Here is a 22,655-nt window from a genome sequence, read left to right on the forward strand (position 1 = left end):
AGCACGTAAAATATCCTCAATGGTCCACTATAAAATACTGAAACATCACAAAACCACAAACATAATGTCACCTTGACGTTATCTGTTATATGTAATGAAAAGAAAAGAATTTATCTCACTTTGAGTTTTGTGCATGGCGCTGTCTATACAAAGTAGACTACATGGCCTGGCCTTGCTAATTGCATCACGTAATATTCTAACTGCACTTAATATTGGAAATTAATAGACTGTCTTTCTTAACTGTATGGGTAAGGAACATGAGGACCTGGCAGATTGAGTCGTCTGCGGGTCAAAAGCCTCCCGTGGTTAACCAGTTCTACTGATATAATGATTTAGAGGACTCTGTGATATGTGGATGACTTTCCGCCAACCTCTGTTTTCATGTCAAGAGAGCCAAGCATGCTGGTACTGGTAGTTTCACAATCCCTTTTAGTTGTATGGACCTATAAGCCAAACATGCTGAAAAATATGCTGGGCAGGATTCATTCTGGCATGATGCTTATCTGCCCCTGAGACCCTGCAAAGATTAAGACGTGCGCAACAAGAAATCTCAGCGAGCACCTGAAATTCCACGTGATCGCAGAGATTTCTTGCTGTTTCGCTGAATTTTGTGTAGGGCATCTATGCAAATTCTGCCCACCCCTACGAGATCACTAGTAATTTGGTGATCTGGCAGGCGGCTGCATGGCAATTCCTATGACAGTGTCTTTGAAAAAAGCACAGCAATGGGAAGTGCACACAGGTTCCTGCACGGCATTGACTGTAAAGTCCATACCATGCAGGAACTGTAGCATGCATCCCCAGGCTGAGGGAGCCTAGGGGGCCTTGTAGGGCCCTGCTTGTTTCAGCATTGCCAGCCTTTTTATGGAGGAAAGACCTCCATGAAAATGCTGGTGGTCCTGAAACTTGTAATATGCGTCATGCAACACCTGCTTTTTACAATGGCCCTGACGGCTGCTCTATGCCATGGAGCGGCGGTTCTCTGGCAGAGCCAGCGGTCCAATTATGGTCCAATGGCCCAACTCATAATCAGGCAGTCAGATTGCCAGTGCGGCGGCAGCTGGACCACAACCGATGTGCTACGATGAGTCTGGCGGTCCTCAGACTGCCAGACTAGTAATTCGGCCCTAAATGTTATTTCACAATTTTAAAATATACAACATGTAAAATATGTTTGTGAAATGTATTATAAAAATTGGAATAACTTTGGCGCCGGTTGACGAATCTTCATGACATTTTCAAAACTAGTGGGGATCTCCAGTCCGCTCCCATCCTGGAAGTCTCGGGGTGAATTCGTGAAGCAGGGGCCGAGAAAAAAGGGGGGTCCAAAACGTGTTTCCCCATGCAAATTTCCATAGGAACTGTTCATCACGGCTACAGCCCGAAATGCTGAACGGAATTACACCACATTTGGCAAAGAGGTAGTCCTTGGTACTCAGTGGTGGATCCTGGACCCAGCACTGGTGCATCTCCTGTAAACAGTTGTAAGAATGTGTTTAAGTCATACAGGTGATTTTTAAGGAATACATGTATTTTGTGAAAATAGACACTTAGAAACTTTTCTGGTGAAAACCAGACAATGGATTCCTATGGAAGGAAATACAAGTTACTGGTAAGTACGGTTAGAATTACTTTTCAGGGTCAGTATTGGGCTCAAAGATGCAGCCCTGAGGTCTCTCCAGATAGCAACAGAGTAAATCGGAATTTGTAGTTCGGCTGTTTTAAAAGGAATATTTGTAAATTTCAAAAATCGAAACTTTTTCAGCAAAAAGCAGGCAAAGATATCCTATGGAAGGAAATTCAAGTTACTGGTATGTACGTTTAGAATTACTTTTCAGGATCAGTACTGGGCTAAAAGATGCAGCACTGATGTCTCTCCTGATAACAGGTGAGTAAATCGGAATTTGTACTACGGCTGATGTTAGAGGAATATTTTTAAGTTCCAAAACTCCACACTTAGAAGAATTTCTAAGTGAAACCAGTTAGTGTTAGCCTATGGAAGGAAATTCAAGTTACTGGTAAGTATGGTTAGAATTACTTTTCACGATCAGTACTGGGCTCAAAGAAGCAGCACTGACGTCTCTCCTGATAACAGGTGGATAAATCGGAATTCGTAGTTCGGCTGATTTTACTTTGGTCCAGTATATATAGAGCCACTTTCTTACACTATCCTCTCCCTTCACCAGTGTGCAAGCATGCCCTGTGGCACGTTTTAAGTAGGGGAAATAATTCCCCTTCAATCCTGAGGGTCCCTAGGGTCCAACTAGCCCACTAGGTACATCCAGTAAGCGCCACAGAGCTACGTAGCAGAGAGATGTAAAAAGTGGCACAGCCTAGACCACCTCTCTGCAACGCAGCACAGTGGCACTTACTCAAAGAACCTGGTGGGCTAGTTGGCCCCCAGGGTCCCTCAGGATTGAAGGGGAATTTTTTCCTCAACTTAAAATGCCCCACAGGGCGTGTTTGCACATGTCACCTCAGGCCCCGTCCTCTCCCTTCACCACTGTGTAAACGCGTCCTGTAGGTGTTCTATGTTGGGAGATTAAGTCCCCTTGAACACTGAGGGTCCCTAGGGTCGGTCCAAGTAGCCCACTAGGTTCTTCCAGTAAGCACCACAGAGCTGCATTGCACGGAGGTGTAAAAAGGGGCATGGCCTCTGAACACCTCTCTGCAACACAGCTCCCTGGCAGAAACTGGAGGTACCTGCTGGGCTAGTTGGCCCCCAGGGACCCTCAAGATTGAAGAGGAATTAACTCCTCAACTTAAAATGCGCCACAGGGCACGTTTGCACAATGGTGAAGGAAGGGGGTGGGCCTGAGGTGACATGTCTACAAACACGCCCTGTGGCACATTTTAAGTTAGGGAATGAATTCCTCTTCAATCCTGAGGTCCCCTCGGGGCCAGCTAGCCCACCAGGTACTTCCAGTATGCGCCAGGGAGCTGCTATGCAGAGAGGTGTTCAGAGACCACGCCCCTTTTTACAACACTCTGCACCGCAACTCCGTGATGCTTATTGGAGGTACCTGGTGGGCTAGTTGGCCCCCAGGGGCATGGCCCTTTCTTTTTATTATTATTATTTTGGAGGAGGGCTACCTTGCCCCCCACCTGTGGCCACTTATGGCCCCGGGGACCCCATCCCCCGAGGCCGGTCTTTTATTTTTATTATGATTTTTTTTTTCAATTTCTGGAGGTGGGCCGCGCAGCCCCCCTTTTGGGACACTAATAGCCCCGGGGACCCCATCCCCCAGGGCTGGCCCTCTCAGCTGGGGGCCATTGGGGGTCCCCAATCCCCCAATAGTTCCAGCCGGTTCCCTGTGTCCTGCGGGGGCCGGCATTGCTTTTCCACATGGGGAGCAGCTAACATGCTGCTCCCCCTGTGGAAAATCAATCTGCTTTGCTATTTGAAAGAGAGAGCAGGTTTTCTGCTCTCTCTTCCAAACAGCAAAGCAGTTTGCAATGACAGGGTGAGAGCTGTGAAAGAGAGTGCAGGGGTTACCTACATCAAATGACGTTCAACATCTGTACCCTTTCACGTTTTTTGAAACATATCACCACACAAATTCTAATTTTAACGTTCGCATTACCCCACAGGCTCTCGTTCTACGGTCCTGATGAAGACCCCAACATAAGGCAGGAATAACCCTTAACCACTCGGGGGTCGAAATGTAGACTACGCCCACCTTAACACACCATAGGATATAAAGAAAAAATAAATTTACCCTATGTGTGATGCTATCTGGGAACTTTTCATACTAGCTTGATTGTAAAGGCATTTCTAATTTTCAACGCGATGTTCTTAATGTCACACCACCTTCACCCAGTCCCTCACAACTTTTGCACTTCCCTTCCCCACTGAGAGCACCTCAAATGTAATGACTTCACAATTACATTGAAATAATCATGTTGAATATATGATAAACAATATGTTGAACAAAGAACAGAAGTAAATGAGTGCATAAATAAATGCAATTTAAACTTGAACATTGTATATTTCTTCCACAGAATCGTTTTGTCTAAATCTGTTGAAATGAACATGTGGTGTTTGTCTGTATGAAGTAATACAGAGTAAATCCTGTAAATTAATTGTTTTATAACTCGGACCACCTCCTTTTTGTACTGATTTACGGACCCAGGTCCTCGAGTTCTAAGGGCCACCCCTTTGTTACTCACACATATTTTATTTTATAGGCACAGCCACGGGAACGGGAATGGAATCACCCACCAATGAGAAAAATAAGTAATTATTTGGTGGACGGTTCTCAATCGGGTTTGGCAGTTCAGCTGTCCCGCCGCTGCACCGTCAAACTCGTAATCAGGGCCCTTAACATAAACATTTACTATTCCCACTTCAATTTAAATTGACCCTAGGAAAAGTGATTCACACTAAACATGGAACCTTAACTGTTACTAACATAAAACTACATCATTTAAACTAAACACAACACACTAGATCACAAATCCTAACAAAGGGCCTAATTATGATGATGGTGGGACTGCCACCAACAGTCCCTATAGTGGAGGGCCAAATGGAAAGAGGTCCCGCTAAGGCTCCCAGTCACTTTCCTCCTGCCTTTTCATGGCGTGCGAACAGCCATGAAAGGGCAGGTGTAAAAGGAAATTGTAATCCCTACGGAGGTGCCTGAGCATGCACTGCCCCTATTGTAAGGATTACTGACCCTCTTACATTGTAATGTGTCGGTCAGACCGAAGCAGCAGATGGCAGTTGGACCGCATCCAATGAGCTGTCAACTATTCTTCCCTATAAACATAACATGAAAATACAAAAATGATTTACATTTTTGGGGGTGAATTTTTTTTAAATAAGTTTATTTAAATTTGAACAAAAATGTAAAACTATTAATTATATTTCCAACACTTAACAACATAAATTAACCCATTCAATTACCCTATAAAAAGTTGTAAAAAACTCCATACCACAACTCAATTAATTTAAATAAATATAATTAGTTTTAGCAACAAAAAAACATATGTTTTAAAAACAATTGTTTGATAAAAAAGAAAAAACATTACACATTTTCAACTTTTTTAAATTACTTCCCACCCTTATACCCTTTAAACCTAACATCCAGCTCATAATTTCTTCAAATCTAATTTTTCTTAATAGAATAAAATATTTTTTAAATATTAAACAAATCTTTAAAAAAAATTTAATTACTCCCCTTGTATATTTTAACAAAGTTACTTTTCCACTAAACTTGGCACTATCTGCTTTCATCTTTGACTTAGCATTTTAAATACGGTGTGGAAAATTACTTTGTATGAAAATTCTAATATTTTCCCAGAAAAGTTACAAAAAAAAAGGATTTTATTTCTAAGACAGCTTTTTCATGGAAAATTCTAGCTTTGTTTGCACAATAACAACCAGCCTTTTGCAACTGTTCATTTTGTGGACTTACTTTCATGGACGTCATTTCGGAGTAGTTAGGGGTCATAGCTTGCTCCCTGTTACTCCTGGCACTTATTGTGTGACCCCTGGCCCCACACGGGGCATCACCAGGAATCGCAAAGGATGTGCCCGGAGTGGCAAGGAGCAAGCTAGACATTCTAGTCGCGACCCCTGACTACTCCCAAATGATGTCCATGTTTACTTTTTCCTAATGTCTATCTGTTGGAAAGTGGTGTATTAGTAGTGATATGTAGGGACCTACCACTAATAATAAGGCAGCAACCACAATTAAAGAGTCAGTCAAGGTCTCAGTAAATGATTCCCTTGTCAATCCTTGGTAGTTGGTAATGTGCAGGCAGACTTAACTTAGGAAATAAGTGTGTAAAGCATTTATAAACACCAATACAATAAATAGGTAAGACACCATACACAATAAAAATCCAACACCAATTTTTAATAATAGGTTATAACGTTATGAACAAATAGACACTAAAATAGTAAAAAACCTATTTAGTGAGCTATACATTTTTAAAGAATAAACACATTTTAGTGCCTAAAAAGCAATAGCACCAACTTGGGACATCTGGTCACAATTGATCTGGACAAAGTCAAAAGTCAACTTTTGAGACTGACCCCAATGGAGCCCTGGATGGCTACACTAAGCAGGAGGACTGAACCAACATCAAGTGAGGCTCTTCTTCAAGTCAGATCCATGTCCACGTCATTGACTTCACTCTGTGTGAGACCTTGGGAAAATACTGGAAGTCTGACGCTCCGGAGCTTTCCACTGGATGAACTTCAAATTCAGACCAAGTCACGGTTTGACGTACCAGGCTTGACTCTCGATGCTGGTTCAGTCACCTAATGGAGTATTTTCCCAAAGTTGCTCAAAACATCTCCAAACTTCTTCCTAAATTTTCTCTTGTGGGTTTAAAGTGTTCAAAACACAAACCCAAAGGTCTAGAAGCTCTAAGAGGGTCCTTGGTAGTTTGGGACTGCAGTTCCCACAGTGAATTCGCCAAAACCTTAAACATCCACTGGGCGCACTCCAGGATGGGCAGTTTTTGGTGGAGATGGTCTCTCTTAACCTGTAGCTTTCCACTCAGTCCTTGTGAAGCTGGGCAGAGTCCTTAGGGCTGGAGTACCATATTGAGCAGCAGGTGCAGTCCTACAGAGTGCACATCCTTTGGGTGCAGATCATGGTTCCAGCAGGGCAGTACTTCTTCTTCTTGTTTCAGGAAGTAGCTCTAAGTTGATTGGAAACTCTTCCATATTTATTAAGTGTTGCTCCTCATTAAGCAGGGGTACACCCCAGTCAATGAGATGCATGGTGCCACCCTCAGGTATGACCACATCCTCCAAAAGTGTGGTATATTCTTGTCTCAGAAAGCATTTATATTCCGAAATTATAAATGAAGAAATATTCTCCTGAAGAGTTAGCTATGGATAAGGCAGCCTACTGTTGTGGCTAGGATTCCCTAACACTCCCCTTTCACCCCTTCACTAATCTAATTATAGGGGCTCCTTTGTGGCTGAGGGTGCCAGATGTGGGGGTAAGTCTGTGCGGTCATAAAATATAATTCTCCTTTTGAAGACTAGTGCCTTTACACCATCCCCAACCGGCTGTTTGCTTCTGCAGCTGCAATTCTCCACCCACAGGAAATTGGTTGTCTCTCTAGCAGTAAAAACAGAGAGGGACCCAGAAACCCAAAGGAGTAGGGTACCAAAAGACAAGTCTGTCAGAAATAATCCCCTTTGGGTAAGTATGAGAGTAAACCACAAATTTCTATCAAACAAACAAATATACATGCAACAAGGAGCAATAAGTAATTAACATGAATCAGACATACAAAAGACCTTGTACATTTTATTCATAAACAAAATTAAAAAACAGTACATTGTCAGAATACAAAATTCATAATAAAATGTGGGACAGAACAAAGGGAAAATGGTTCCAATTAAAAAGCAGAGAGAGCACCAGTGTTATGGTAACATGTGATTAAGTAACTCCAGATCTATAAATTCCACAATTTCATAGGAGTTTCTTATCTCTTGTGGCCTAGTGCTCCTCCACCAGAGCAGTGCATGTATATTTGTTTGTTTGATAGAAATTTGTGGTTTACTCTCATACTTACCCAAAGGGCATTATTTCTGACAGACTTGTCTCTCTAGCAGACCAATTCACACTTCATTAAGACAACATGGCATAGCCTTCCAGGGGCTAGCCAATTAGGAGAGGACAGCTCAAAGGCTGGATTTTGGCTTACAGAAAAGAAAGTTCTGTAACCTATTTTCTTTAACAGATCTAACAATGGCAAGTTGTTGGATTTTTTTAACCATTAATTTAAGTCTTTGAATAACATTTCTAGCTCACCCCTGTCAATATTTATATTTAAATAAAATATCTAAATGTTAGTTTATGAAGCTAGTTTTCTACAATGGGGGAAAACAAAGTCAGTAGTTTTTCCCTCACCAGGGCTTATAAAACATGTTTTAAAATATCCCTGATTATAGTTACAAGGGACTCCACCCCTGGGGCACCTAGGGGAGACCTTAGGGGTGACTTAAATGTAAAAATAAGGTAGTGTGGGTCTTTGGAAGTACCTGTAAGCCCAAAGTCGCTTTTGCATATACATTTAATGGAATGAAAGCCTGAAAAACAGTGTTGCCTTTAAAATGACAGCAAGAAACACAGTACTGCACAAGTAAGTTATTTCCAATCCTTCCTTTCATTCTAAACTCATCTTTATGAATACATTAAATTAGAAATTAATGGCATATTTGGTAAATAGGATGCATCAGATAAATCCCATAAAAAAGGTTTGCTACACAATAGGAAACTCTGCATTTCCAGACCTCTAGAACTAGTTTTGGGAAAACACAATTCAATTGTCTTAAATTAAATTCTAATAAAACAGAGGTTATGACCTTTGGCAAGCTCACTCCTACTTGGTCAGATGCATGGTGGCCCACTAATCTAGGCCCTCCCCCCCCTCCCAGCCACCAAGGTTAAAAACCTAGGAATACTCATAGACAATAAACTCACTTATTCAGCCCATGTTAACTCCACTGTCTCATCTTCGTTCTTTAAACTGAAAGCTATAAAAAAGATTCTCACACTCCTTTCCCCCAACTCTGGCAAAACCCTGGTCACCTCATTTGTCATGTCCTCAGTGGACTATTGTAACAGACTTTTGGTTAATGCCCAAAACAAGGTCATCAAAAGGGTACAATCAATACAAAACGCTGCGGCCAGACTACTTTCTGGCACCCCTAAATTCAAACCCATCGCCGACACCCTAAAAAACTATCATTGGCCCACTGTCAAAAATAGGATAAAGTTCAAAGCGCTCTGCATAGCCTACAAAGCTGCGTACAAACAAGGCCCGCGCTTTCTCATTGACCCTTTCACGTTTCATGTCCCTAGACGATCACTCCGCTCAATGAACAACTTCAACATGACAGTTCCACGTACTAGAACTGTTGCATGGGGTGATCGCAGTTTCCACATTTCAACGCAAAACTCTGGAACTCCCTTGAATTAGACGTCAGGTCCGCCCCTACTCTGACCATTTTCAGGAGAAAAATAAAAACATGGCTCTTCAATCAATAACCAATCTCCTCTCGCACTTTCTGCCTCATCCTTAGCGCCGAGACGCCCTTGGGCAATTGTTCGCGCTCAACAAATCACATAAATAAATAAATAAATAAATAAATAAATAATAATTTGATTTCTTGGCAAGCGTTACCTCCGTGTATTTGAAGTGGTAGATTACGTATGCAACAGGATATTTCATTTTGAGAGATGTAAGGCTAAAGAAGCCAGATATGTCCAAAGCAAATTTTTCTGAAGCATTAAAAGACCACTGAATTGCAGTCATAATGACAGATGACGTACCTGAGAATTTGGCAGAACCTGTGACTATTTTTTCATTGTTATACTTGTACGTCAGAATCAGAATCCAAGCCGGGCCAACAAAATTGCATTCTTAGTAGTGTTTTTCAATGTTGACATTTCAGTGTGACTATGGTGACCACTTTCTAAATATGTAAGGCTCACTCATGCCGGAGGCATGCATAGGTCGATCCTCAAGACCAAATTGCCTTCCATACCCAATTCTTCAGCCACCTAGTTATGAAGACCAGATAATAGGAGGGGAGTGACGTACCAGGTACTTTTTGACAGATTATAAAATCTCACCCTTGCTGTCCACTTACAGCCATTATTTTTTTGAACATGCCCTAAAAAGATTGATCTACAACCTAATGTACTGCTGAGATTATGTGAATTTGCTGTTCTGCAATGCCACCTGGGTGTGCTTACAAGAAGTCACAATAAGCCGTCAGTTGTGATATTTTTGTTGCCTCATACAACGTTTACATTGAAACAATCTGTGGATAGCTGAGAACAAAGTGGCATATGGTCGAGCATTCGATACCTCTTGCATATACTTTAGTATATACTTGTATGTACTTTGTGGGTTCTGGAGATCAGCCCTAGGACTTGTTTTTTCTGTTCAACTGCCTCTATTTAACTGTCTTGCTAAAAAACGACCAGTAGAGGTCAGTAAAATACCAGAACTGCTTTCTGCTGAGGGACTTTCTTTATTTTTTTAATTTTCCTGGCAACTTCCTCTCTTTAACTTCTTAATAGAAAACGACGAGCAGAGGCCAGTTAAATAACAGAATCACTTTAGCATTCGCTAGATTCCAGTCCATAGCAATTGTCTTCCACGAGCACCCGTAGACAATAATATTTTTTTCAATTCTTGTATTTTCAGTGATATGACCACCGAAGGTCCTGGTTTTATATTAAAACAGAGCTTTGGACTGTACCATTTCCCGCTCAAAGGCAATATTTCTCTACATGTGTTCCCATACGTGGCATGTCACGCAGTTTGGTGCTTACTTTCCCTCCATGTTAAAGACCAGTAGATGTTTAAGCACCCATGCTAATGTACTGCATAGCTAAATACATATAAGGTCCTAACGGCGAGACCGATTGCATTGCAAATGCTTGTTTAATATACACTTAACTGTACATCCAAAAGTGTTCAGTGTCCTGGGTAATATTAATATGTGCAAACCCCAGGATTATTATTGAGAATGATAGACTGTGCTGTTTTTTAATTTAAAGAGAGATCCAATGAGATGTCCAACGTGCAATTATTGTGTATGTTTTGGAGACCGTAAGTTAGAACGTGTGCCACATTGTAGTTCCATAGCAAATGCTGAACTTGACACTTAAAGTGGTTGCCAATACAGAATCAACACTTGGCACACATAGAAGATCAGAGGAAGGAGAAGGTTAGATGGTCAATATTTGCACAGCAGAAGGCAGGAATATTCATTAGGCATTTGATGAAAGTGAGTAGGGAAATTGAGAAGCAAAGAGTTCCTTCGCAACGCTACTCATCATGGATTGGAGACCTATGACGTAGGGAAGACATGAGATTTTGACATGCAGAGAATGCCCTATTTAGAAGGAGTATTTAGATGACACATTCTCCCTATCACATAACTGTGAACTGTGCTTGGAAACAGATAAGGAAAATGGCAACAGCGTTACAAAGCCGAATGACGATTTGAAGTCTCTCATGTGCACGATGAGTCGCAATGCTTGCACAATAATCAGAAAGTGAGGTGTGGTGTTGCGCTCTAGTCTACGGGCGTCAGTGCGATGACGCGTCACGCCGTAGCTAGAGCGTGGGACGCGCGCATGCGCAGAAGGGGTGTTTAGGAAGGCGCGCAAATGGTTTCAACGAGAGTAGCGACCGGAGCGAGTCCATGTTAGACGCTCGGCGCTCTATGGGAGAGTTACTTAATCTGTATGCTTAATAAAGAAGTCCACACTTCTAAACAGCTTCAGTGTACTTTGTGGGGACTAAAGGACAACATTACAGTGGCGACGAGGACTGGGAGCACCCCACTGTCTCCACACTGCCTCACTGGAATTCGGCGACCTGGGCACCAGACAGCAGACCCAGGCCTGTGTGGACCCGGTGCATGAAGCGGTGCTCTTCCTACCCATAGAGTGTGGCAGCAGCAGCAATTCAGCACAGCGGGCTGGCGCGTGCACCTGCCTCCAAGCAACTCGGCAGAGGAAGAAGTTCACGTACCACAAAAGCAAGGTCAGTGCTATCCCGGAGTGTGGTGGGACCATAAGCCAGTACCCTGGCAGCGAAAGGGGACAACCGGAAGACAGAAGAGGGAGAGCATTCCCTCAGCCTCCCCCAAGGAGCTACTAGTAGCACACCAGGCAGTCCCAGAGGCCCAGGAGACTCGGCAAACAGGGAAAGATCTCCCAGTGCGCGAGGCAGCCCAGTGAACCAGTCAGGGGGACCCAGGAACGAACCCAGGATGGCCAACCAGGCATCTGCACTGACGGCTCCCGTTCCCTTCCTACCCAGACCAGGTGAACCCCTAATGAAGTGGGAAGACTGGAGGGAGTACTTCAAAAACTATGTAGAAGCCTTAGAAGATGAGAACGGGGAGCCATACCCCAGTGCTCGAAAAAAAAGGTTGCTACTGCACAACCTAGGCCCGGAGGCTGTGCGTGTGTTCGCGAACATCGTGCCTAAAGAACGAGCCGCAACAGAAGATGATGTCTTCAAGAACGCCTTAGAAGACCTAGACAGCCACTATCGACCGGCAGTATGTGTATCCATTGACCGGTACAACTTCCAGCAAAGGAAACCGGAAGCGGGAGAATCAATAGATGATTACGTGGCAGCCTTGCGGCGACTAGCCATCACGTGCAATTACGGACAACTACAAGACGAATATATCAAAGACCACAAGTCAGTCCAGGACAAACTTTGGGCACAAGGAGAAGCCTCGCTCAAAGACGTCATAGCCATGGTGAAGAAGGCAGAGTTGTCCAAACGCTGTGCAGACGCAGCCAAAAGAGAAAACGCGCAGAAGCAGATGGTTAACAAAATCGACGAGGCCTCAGCAGCATACAAGAAAAAGGGTTCCACCGGGGAACAGAGACAAGAATCGAGATGGACAGGGAAGCAAACAGGGCCAGGACGACAACCCACTGACAACAAGTTCGCATGCTACAGGTGCGGAAGCGCGGCCCACTCAGCCCAGGACAAACGATGCCCGGCGTTTCGCGCCAGATGCGCGTTCTGTGGCCTGGTCGGCCATTTTGAGAAAGTGTGCCGCAAGAAGGGGAAGAAGTCAATGGTAAAGTGCATTGAGCCGGCGCTGTCAGAGGACGTGACGGAGGAAGATCTAGAGGATGAAGACATGGTTCTGTGTGTAGAAGGTCAAGTGCTGGACGTAACAGGCAAACGCTCAGATAAACCACGCACGGACATGTTCATCGGAGGGGTAAAGGTGCACATCGCAATTGACTCGGGATCCCCTTGGACAATAGTGCAGGGATCAGTGTGGGAGGGGGACTTGGTGCCCACGTTAGGACCGAAGCTACACCCACCGGATATCCGTCCCATCTCGTACACCAGCAACGCCATCCCCATAGTGGGCTTCCGTCCCCTGAAGTTTGAATTTAGAGGCAGAACAGCCACCTGCAAGTTATACGTGGCAGAGAAGGGGCCCTCAGTGCTCGGCTGGAGAGATGCTGGAGACTTGGGGATCAAGTTAGATCCTGGTGGCAAAGAGCAGATCCTGCTAACAGAAGAGGACCAGTCACCCCAACGAGAGGAATTAAAACAAGCCTACCCCAATGTCTTTGGAGGCACGGTAGGAAAATTGGACAAGTTCGTACACAAAATACTACTCAAAGAAGGCGCCCACCCGGTATCTCACAAAGTCAGGAACATTCCCATCTCCATAAAAGAGGCTGTACAACTGGAACTCCAGAGATTGGAGCGACAGGGATCATTGAGCCGATAGACAGTTCCGAATGGTTAGCCCCCTTGGTCGTGGCCAAGAAACCTAATGGAAATGTCCGTCTATGTGTGGACCTACGTGAACTCAACAAGTGCCTGATAGTGGAAAAGTTTCCGTTGCCAAGGATTGAGGAAATGTTGGCGAGAACGAAAGGAGTATCATGGTTTTCCACCATTGACCTCACATCGGCGTATCACCAGATCGACCTGCACCCAAAGAGCAGAAAGTACACCTCGTTCATCACACCATTCGGGTGCTATCAGTTTCGCCGCATGCCCTTTGGTCTGGCCTCTGCGGCCGCAGTGTTCCAGAAACTTATGCATCGACTGTTCAAGGATCTACCGGGAGTCCAATATTTCCAGGACGACATCCTGATAATGGGAACAAACCAGGAAGACCATGACTGCAAACTGACCAAAGTGCTCACAGTACTACAAGACAAAGGCCTAACGGCCGAGTGGAGCAAATGCAAGATAGGGATGTCATCTGTCACATACCTAGGACACGAGATCGGCAGTCAAGGCATATCACCCAAACGGCAGAATGTGAGAGCAATCAATGATGCCGAAGCCCCAATCAACAGGGAGGAGGTTCGGTCATTCCTTGGAATGGCCGAATACTACAGTAAATTTGTAAGACACTTTGCCACTAAGACTCATAAACTTCGCCAGCTCATCAGAGACAAAACAAAGTTTGAGTGGGATGCAGAAGCACAAAGTGAATTTGACGGACTGAAGAAAGACATCAGCGAAGCGATACCCTTACAGGGCTATGACCCCACCGGCAGCACCATCCTAACGACGGACGCAAGCGACAAAGGACTAGGGGCAGTGCTTGCTCAGGAGAGAGTGGATGGCACGGTAGAGACTATCAGTTTTGCTTCTCGTGCCCTATCCCCCACCGAACAGAAATATAGCGTCATCGAGAAAGAAATGCTGGCGGTCACATGGGCAATGGGAAAGTTTAGGCAATTTATCTGGGGCACCAGGTTCAAACTACAAACCGACCACAAGCCATTGGTCAAAGTCCTGACGTCATCCGGCCACGATACAGCCACACCACGCATTGCCAAGATGACGCTCAAATTGTTGGACTACACGTACGATGTAGAGTACCTACCGGGGACACAGAACAAAGTGGCAGACTACTTAAGTAGAGCTTCCGCCATGGAGGAGGCCCCTGTGATCGCACCGGACACGGACGAGATGGTAGCGGACATGGTCGATATGGAGACGATGATAAGCAAGCAGGAATGGGCCGAGGCGTACAAGCAAGACTGTGAGATAGTAGAAGTCAAGCAATATCTCACCTCCGGCTGGCCTGACAAACAGAATCTAAAAGCGGACTTGAGGAAGTACTAAGAGATCCGAGAAGAGTTGTCGTTGAGTGATTCAGGCATATTCTTGTACCGAGGGGACAGAGTGATACCCCCGGAAACCATAGTAACTTTTCTATTGAAACAACTTCACGAGGGGCACCTTGGAATCGTAAAGACAAAAATCAGAGTGAAACAGATGTACTGGTGGCCAGGTATGGATAGTCAGATAGAAAAGCAAGTAAGAGAGTGTGTTCAGTGCCAAGGAGCTGATAAAATACTTCGGCCACTGAGGCCGGCGCTGGGAGAATTTGACCGTCCCCAGAACCCGTGGGAGGATATTGCAGTGGACATCCTGGGACCGGTACTCGACAACAGAGGCATTAACAAATACCTGTGTGTGGTCATAGACAAATACTCTAAAAGGCCTGAGATAGATGTACAAGAATCCATGGACACGGAAACAGTACTAAAGTTCCTCACCTCGCTGTTCTTGAGGGAAGGAATACCAAAGACAATACTGAGTGACAATGGACCACAGTTTGTCTCAGACAAATGGGTCCGGTACATGAAGAGAAACGGAATAAAATCAAAGCACACGGCAATCTATCATCCCGCATGTAATGGACAAGTGGAGCGGTTTAACCGAGTACTGATGGGGTCAATACAAGCGGCCATAATGCTAGGTAAAGATTGGGAAACCGAAGTCCAAAGCATGTTGTGGGCATACAGGATTACCCCGACAATACTAGGGTACAGCCCCTTCCAGATCTTAAGAGGCCGGTTCCCCTTCACTAGAGACAATGTGGTGTGGAGAGAGAAAACTGTGACCAGTAAGTGGTCCCCGGCAGTGGTGCAGCACAATCTGGAAAAAGCTCAAAAGGTGTATTGCACACTACAACAAACGGCGCAACACCAAAGATGTCTTGCTGGAAAAAGGAGAGTGGGTCAGAGTCAAACTCCCAACTCTTCAAAGGAAAGGTGAGAGCAAGTACAGTCAACCCTTGCAAGTACGAGAAGTGCGTGGTAGAGCAGCCTTACTCAGCGATGGGAAAGTGTGGTCCCAAGACCGCATGGCAAGAGTCAACAGGATCATGAAATGGCCGGTGGTTAAAGTAGAGGAGATGCAACCCGGAGGAGAAGACGAGATACAGACAGGTGAAAGTGTTAAGGAAGAAGGACTCGTGGAAAAGGACGAAGAAGGGAATGGAGAATCACGGACACCAGCTGAGGCAGGAAACAACGAAATCCCGGCTGGAGACATGGAGAGCGGTGGCCAGGTGGACACTGGGAGTCTCCCCGAGGGAGGTAACTGCGAAGAATCCAACCTGGTAAGGCGCACCCGCACGGGAAGGACAGTCACCCTGCCTTCCCGATTCAAAGACAACGACATGAGTGAACATTGAACTGGGACTCTTGAGTTGTTAATGTTTGGGTAAAAAAGGGGGAGATATGTGGTGTCGCGCTCTAGTCTATGGGCGTCAGCGCGATGACGCATCACGCCGTAGCTAGAGCGTGGGACGCGCGCATGCGCAGAAGGGGTGTTTAGGAAGGCGCGCAAATGGTTTCAACGAGAGTAGCGACCGGAGCGAGTCCATGTTAGACGCTCGGCGCTCTATGGGAGAGTTACTTAATCTGTATGCTTAATAAAGAAGTCCACACTTCTAAACAGCTTCAGTGTACTTTGTGGGGACTAAAGGACAACATTACATGAGGGTAAAGAACAACGAGTGTGATTCACAATGGTAAACTTACACTTTAGTGTAAGTTTAAGGTTTTTATTTTGCATTCACAAACTGCGAGTTAATAGTCCATTTACTACTGAGGGGACTCTGTAGTCGGGCGGAGAACTTCCCACATTAATGGATAGGCCTGCCCTGCCTCGTAGTTTGTGAACACAAACAAAAACGTAAGCTTACCCAAAAGGGTAAGTTTACCTTAGGCGATCAAGCCCATCAAATTAATTGACACTTGCGAAGAATGAGTTATGTAAGAACCCAGATTAATATTAATGGAGCAAAAAAAGAAACAACAACCTTATTTCAGCAACATGCCCGACATAAATGCCGAATCTGCCATATTTAGAATTATGGGCTCTCAAAACTCTATAGTAAAATATGGTGAACTGGGAATCTACCATCCAAGTAGGAAGAGGTGGGCCGAGAAAGAAGATGAGAGCGATGCATAATAAGCAGCTCCCAGAATACAGCAAGATGTAACAGCGTCCACCGTGGTGAGAAATTATTGAAACTTCAAAAAGCAAGCTATGACGTAGGTAATAAAATCAGCATACTAGACGACTTAAAAGTGTTGGTCTGTCATCTAAATCAATGTTTCCAGGTTTTGAAGCCTTCTGAACATTACTTTTGCGAATACTTCTCCCAGTTAAACCTAGACAACTAAACAAGGCAAATGGAAGTACAAAGGATGATTTGCCTTTGTTATTTTTTGATGTTGGTTTGCAGGGACCTGGAGATTGATAATTGAAGAGCTTCTCAGACCAACAGTGACAGGTTCACAAAGCACCTTTGCACATTAATCAATATATGTTGAGTTCCTTTCATCCGTTTTCTTCTTTTGAAAATAAATTAGATTAGTTTGAAAAAAAACGCAAAAACAATTCAATGAAGAAAACGTTTTATCCAGGTATTAACTCTGGAAATATATGAATCGTGCTCTGTTCTCTCATTTCCTTCTCAGAACAGATTAGAATCACATGCACATATGCCACTTTTTACTAAATAAAAGCCTGCGGCAAACTGGAAGTCAAGGACATTAGAGCGCTGACTTCATATGTATGCATTTTATGTTTTGTGTAGTCATGTATGCAAATTTCCAAAGTAGTTCTTAATTATGAATTCTTAAAAAAGTTAAAAATTAAGAACAACTTATTTGTGTTTTGAAAGCGTTTGGGGCCCTAAAGGAGGAGTTTGATTAATGCTGCATAAAAAAATCTCTATGCTTAAAAATAGTTATTCATAATGAAGGTGTAAAATCACAATCAGCATAAAGGAATGAAAACTATAGCACTGCTTGGATATACATTTGCTAAAATCATAATTGTCATTTTCAGTGACGGTCAAGCCGTTAGTTTCATGATCATTATGCTAAAAAAAGGAGGTGAATGCTCTACTGAGACTGTATTACAGAAAGCGCCTCAGGCGCATAACAAGCATGTGGGCCTGCTTTTTGATTCATTTAGGCACTTTGCTGTTACAGTAGGAGACACTGAGATTTGCGTGACCCTTTTAATAATTTAGATCGCATAGGCTCTTTAAGTACGCCAGCTTGATTCTAAAGGTGAGGGCCCTTATTGTCATGGGAGTGTGGCCCACTACAAGTGAGGAAATCCTTTGCCTTTGTACCCACCACACCATATTACAGATGCAGTGGCAAAGAGACGGTGCACTGAGTATGTGCTACATGAAAGTGGCTGTTAGAAATGGGGGTCTCTAGTTGGCACGGGTAGGTACCTTAGTCCAAATAGGGACCCTTCTTCCTAGTCAGGATAAGGGAGTTACCCTCCTAAAATAACCCCTGCCCCCCCCCCCCCCCCTTGGGTGCATGGCACGAGCAGTTAGGCTTATTCTAGAGGCAGTGTGTAAAGCATTTGCACATAACCAACAGCAATACAGTGTAAGCTCCACAAAAGGACACCACACCAGTTTAGAAAAATATCATATATTTTTATATACTCAAGACAAGACAAAAAATGATAATAATCCACAATGCAGTACTAAGGAATCTTCAGTTATCAAAATAACCTTGAAAAACAGTTCCTTGATATTGATAGCTCCCTCTAGGGCTATCACAGTATTGTTAACAAACAAATCCAAAAAGTTCTGGCTGACCGCGGAAACACAGGCAAGCTACGGTGTTGTCAAGACCAACAAAACAGTACCTTTAGAAATTCAGGGTGTCTGCGACCTCTCGTTGAGCTTCCGAAAGCTAGGCATCAGCAGGCGTTGGTTCCGGATGTTTGTGCAGGGGTCCCTCGGAGTCACACGCATTGCAGATCGAACTCCCCGCGGTTGAAGTCAGGAGCACTGGCGTCAGCAGGCGTCACGTGCTGCGGTGCAAAGTGCAGCAGTGCGGCGTGCAATGCCCTCAGGTCGCGGTGCGAGCAGCGGCTCAGTGGTGGTGTCAGATGGCCTCGTCGGTGAGACCAAGGTCACTGTGCGAAGTGATGTTGTACGCTTTGCGGTGCTGGCAGGTCACAGTGCAGGCAGTGTCGTTGTTGTTGCTGACGAAATGTCGTCAGCTGACGGATGGGAGTTGATGGCACTGGTGTCGATAGGCCAAGGCTGCTGTGCCGGATGAGGGCAGTGTGTCTAGTAGCTTTACGAGCGGTGCCCTTGAACCATGGTGCAAGCAGCTGTATCGATTCCGGCATGGAGCAGTGTCATCGGGGATACCAAGGTGGCGTCGTGAAGCTAGGCGATGCGGAGTGCGGTGCCTACAGGTTGCGCTGCGAGCAGTGGCTGAGTGGCGGCATCAGCAGGAGTCATCGGTGAGACCAGGGTGTGGTGCAGCGTTGGGGCGGTGCCCTCTGTGGTTCCTTCAGGACACGGAGTTGGCAGCGGCTTCGTAGACAGCATTGGGTTGCTTTTTCTTCTGTTGCAGCACAAAACACACAGTCCCCAGTGCAAAGGGCGGAATAACTTGAAGTCTTTGCTGTTCCTGAGACTTCTTGAACAGGGGGCAAACTCTACTTCAAGCCCTTGGAGAAACTCACAAAGATAGATTGCAGAAAGTTCAGTCCAGTCCTTTCATTGCCCAACATATGTTCGCAATGGAGAAATCGCATCCAGCTGCAAACATTTCAGAAGACTTAAACAAAAAGGTCTTTAAATGGCTGCGACCAAGAGAGCTAAAGATTAGGGGTAGGTGATGAACACAACTCCACCGGTGGAGCTGTGGAGTTTTAACAACTCCATACTCTGCTGAGAATAAGGAGTTTGGGCAAGAACTCTGATTCCGCGGTATGGCGCAGTTTGCCCCTGCTGTCCACCTCACAGAGACAGTTAAGGGGTGAGGAGGACCAAGCCTTACCTGGGTATCGTCTTCTCCACTGTGCCCGGGATGCCCTCCTCCTTTCCTGTTCACCTCACTGTCCTCCTCAGTGCAAAAGTGAATTCCCTACGCTATATGACTTGAGAGGACAGTGCATGCGCATACATGAGGGCATTTGCAGTCCTCGCAAGTCGTACAGCGTAGGGGGTTTGCTTTTACGCCGAAGAGGATGGTGAGGAGACCAGGACATGTGGAGGGCAGCCCGGGTGCAGAGTTGAATGCCAGACCCAGGTAAGTGCTATAGTATAATGCAGGTGGCAGTCTGGGCATCAGTAACCCTCCAGGTCTGCTTCCCGCATGAAACCCTAGTCATGATTTTGGTCTGAGGGTTGTTGGACTTGCTGGTCTGACATTGAAACAGGTCATTGCAATTCACAGGTCTGCACAGAAAGCTATAGCAGCAGGCTTCATAGACGCTGGAGTATAAGTTGTTTCCCTTTTATAAGCTCCTTGGGTATTTACAAATGTGGAGACCGTTGAGTCTCTAGACGGTGTCTTTTGGGACTTTTTTTAGGACTAATACTTTGCTGCCTGTGTATGTATCAATTGTGCTGTATGCAAGTGGCCAAACATTTTATGAGGAAGCAGTGCTTATACATTTTTTGGTACATAGGTTCCGTGCAATATTGAGTTATAAAAATTCTAATTACTATGTGATTATACAATTTATAAAGTTTCTCATATGTTTAATAGTGCACACATTTACTGAAGCCTGGTGTTGTGACATGCACTTGTCATAATGTGGAGAAGTGTGGCTCACTGGTTAGAGCAGGCAGACCCTGAAGCAGAGGTCAGACCCGGGACCAGGGTTCAATTCCCGACGCGGCAGGGTCTTGAGCTCAAATGTCCATGGACTCGATAATTCTCGCTTCGGTGCCTGACCTAATCATGGGTTCACACTCTGCAACTCTGGGCATTAAGCTTGCTTAATCTCCACAACGGCCCCCCCGCGGCGGGATGCCTGGCTTTCACCTTGGGGATGCCCTGTAGGGGCTATCTCACAGGGAAAAAGCCAGGACGGGTTCCCAAGGCAAGCGCGGAGATACCCCTTCGGGGGTCGATTCAGGCGCTATATAAGAAACACAATAATAATAATAATAATAATGTGTGTTGATTGTCTTCCGAGAGCAAAGTGTACTTCTTAGACACATGCTTACCACTTAGATGCCCTTTCAGTGTGCCTGCCTTTGCCAGTTTAAACCTGAAAGTTAAAATGCTGAGCATATTTTTTGAACACTTGAGTTCCTGGCTTCATTCCTTCGTGACAGAATTTTAAGCAACATTAGAGAGAGCAGGAGATAGAGGCTAGGGAAGGAGGAGGAAAATACTGCTGCCTAGGAGATGGTCAGAGATTAAACCCATGAGGACATGTAGAGCTTGTGAGGGAGGAAAGGCATTCAAAAGTCAAGTCAAGTCAAGTCAGAGAATTTATATAGCGCACTACATACCCAGAGGGTCTCAAGGCGCTTAGAAAGGGGAGGAGGATTACTTGTCAAATATCCACGTTTTAAGTTGCTTTCTGAATGCTAGGTGGTTCTGGGTAAGGCGAAGGTAAGCGGGGAGTGAGTTCCATGTTTTAGCAGCCAGGTATGAGAAGGATCTGCCTCCCATGGTGGTCTTGTTGATGCGAGGTACAGTGGCGAGGGCTTGGCTGGAAGAACGTAGTTGGCGGGAGGGGGTGTAAAAGGACAGTCGTGAGTTGAGGCATTCTGGTCCGATGTCGTAGAGTGATTTGTGTGCGTGGGTTAGCAGTCGGAAAGTGATCCTCTTATTGACGGGTAGCCAGTGGAGGTCTTTAAGGTGACCAGAGATGTGTTCGTTGCGTGGGATGTCTAATATGATCCTGGCTGAGGCGTTTTGGATTCGTTGGAGTTTCTTCTGGAGTTTAGCGGTAGTGCCTGCGTAGAGGGTGTTTCCGTAGTCCAGTCGGCTCGTGACCAGAGCATGGGTGACTGTTTTCCTTGTTTCGGTGGGGATCCAGCGAAAAGTTTTTCTGAGCATGCGAAGAATGTTGAAGCAGGAAGAGGATACGGCGCTGACTTGTCTGTTCATTGAGAGTGAAGAATCCAGGATGACGCCTAGGTTCCGTGCGTGGTCTGTCGGGATGGTGCTTTTCCGAGGGCTTCCGGCCACCAGGAGTCGTCCCATGCAGAGGGGGATGTACCTAAGATGAGGACTTCTGTTTTGTCTGAGTTCAGTTTCAGACGGCTTTGTTTCATCCATTCGGCAACTTCTTTCATTCCTTCGTGTAGGTTAGTTTTGGCGGTGCTGGGGTCATTGGTGAGAGAAAGAATTAGTTGAGTGTCATCCGCGTAAGAGATGATGTTGAGGTTGTATTGGCGGGCGATGGCCGCGAGGGGGCTCATGTATACGTTGAAGAGGGTGGGGCTGAGTGAGGATCCTTGTGGTACGCCACAGATGACTTCAGTGGCCTCGGACTTGAATGGTGGGAGGCGGACTCTCTGGGTTCTTCCGGTGAGGAACGAGGTGATCCATTCAAGTGCTTTTCCTTGGATTCCGATGTTATTGAGGCATTGTAAAAGGGTGCTGTGGCAGACTGTGTCGAATGCTGCAGAGAGGTCGAGGAGGATGAGGGCGACTGTGTCTCCATTGTCCAGTAGAGTTCGAATGTCGTCTGTTGCTGCGATGAGGGCGGTCTCAGTGCTGTGTTTTGCTCGGAAGCCAGATTGTGAGGAGTCGAGGGATTTGTTGGCTTCGAGGAAGGCGGCGAGCTGGTTGTTGACAGCTTTCTCGATGACTTTGGCCGGGAATGGAAGGAGCGAGATGGGGCGGTAATTTTTGAGTTCGGTGGGGTCCGCTGTGGGTTTTTTCAGAAGGGCGGTGAGTTCAGCGTGTTTCCAGTCTTCGGGAAGGTGGCAGAGTTGAAGGAGCAGTTGATGACGTCTCGGAGGTGCGGTGCTATGACGGAGTCTGCTTTGTTGAAGATGTGGTGAGGACATGGGTCTGTGGGGGATCCTGAGTGGATGGAATTCATCAGGC

This window comes from Lissotriton vulgaris, chromosome 11, assembly GCF_964263255.1.
Source record: "Lissotriton vulgaris chromosome 11, aLisVul1.2, whole genome shotgun sequence".
In the NCBI taxonomy this organism is placed as follows: Eukaryota; Metazoa; Chordata; class Amphibia; order Caudata; family Salamandridae; genus Lissotriton; species Lissotriton vulgaris.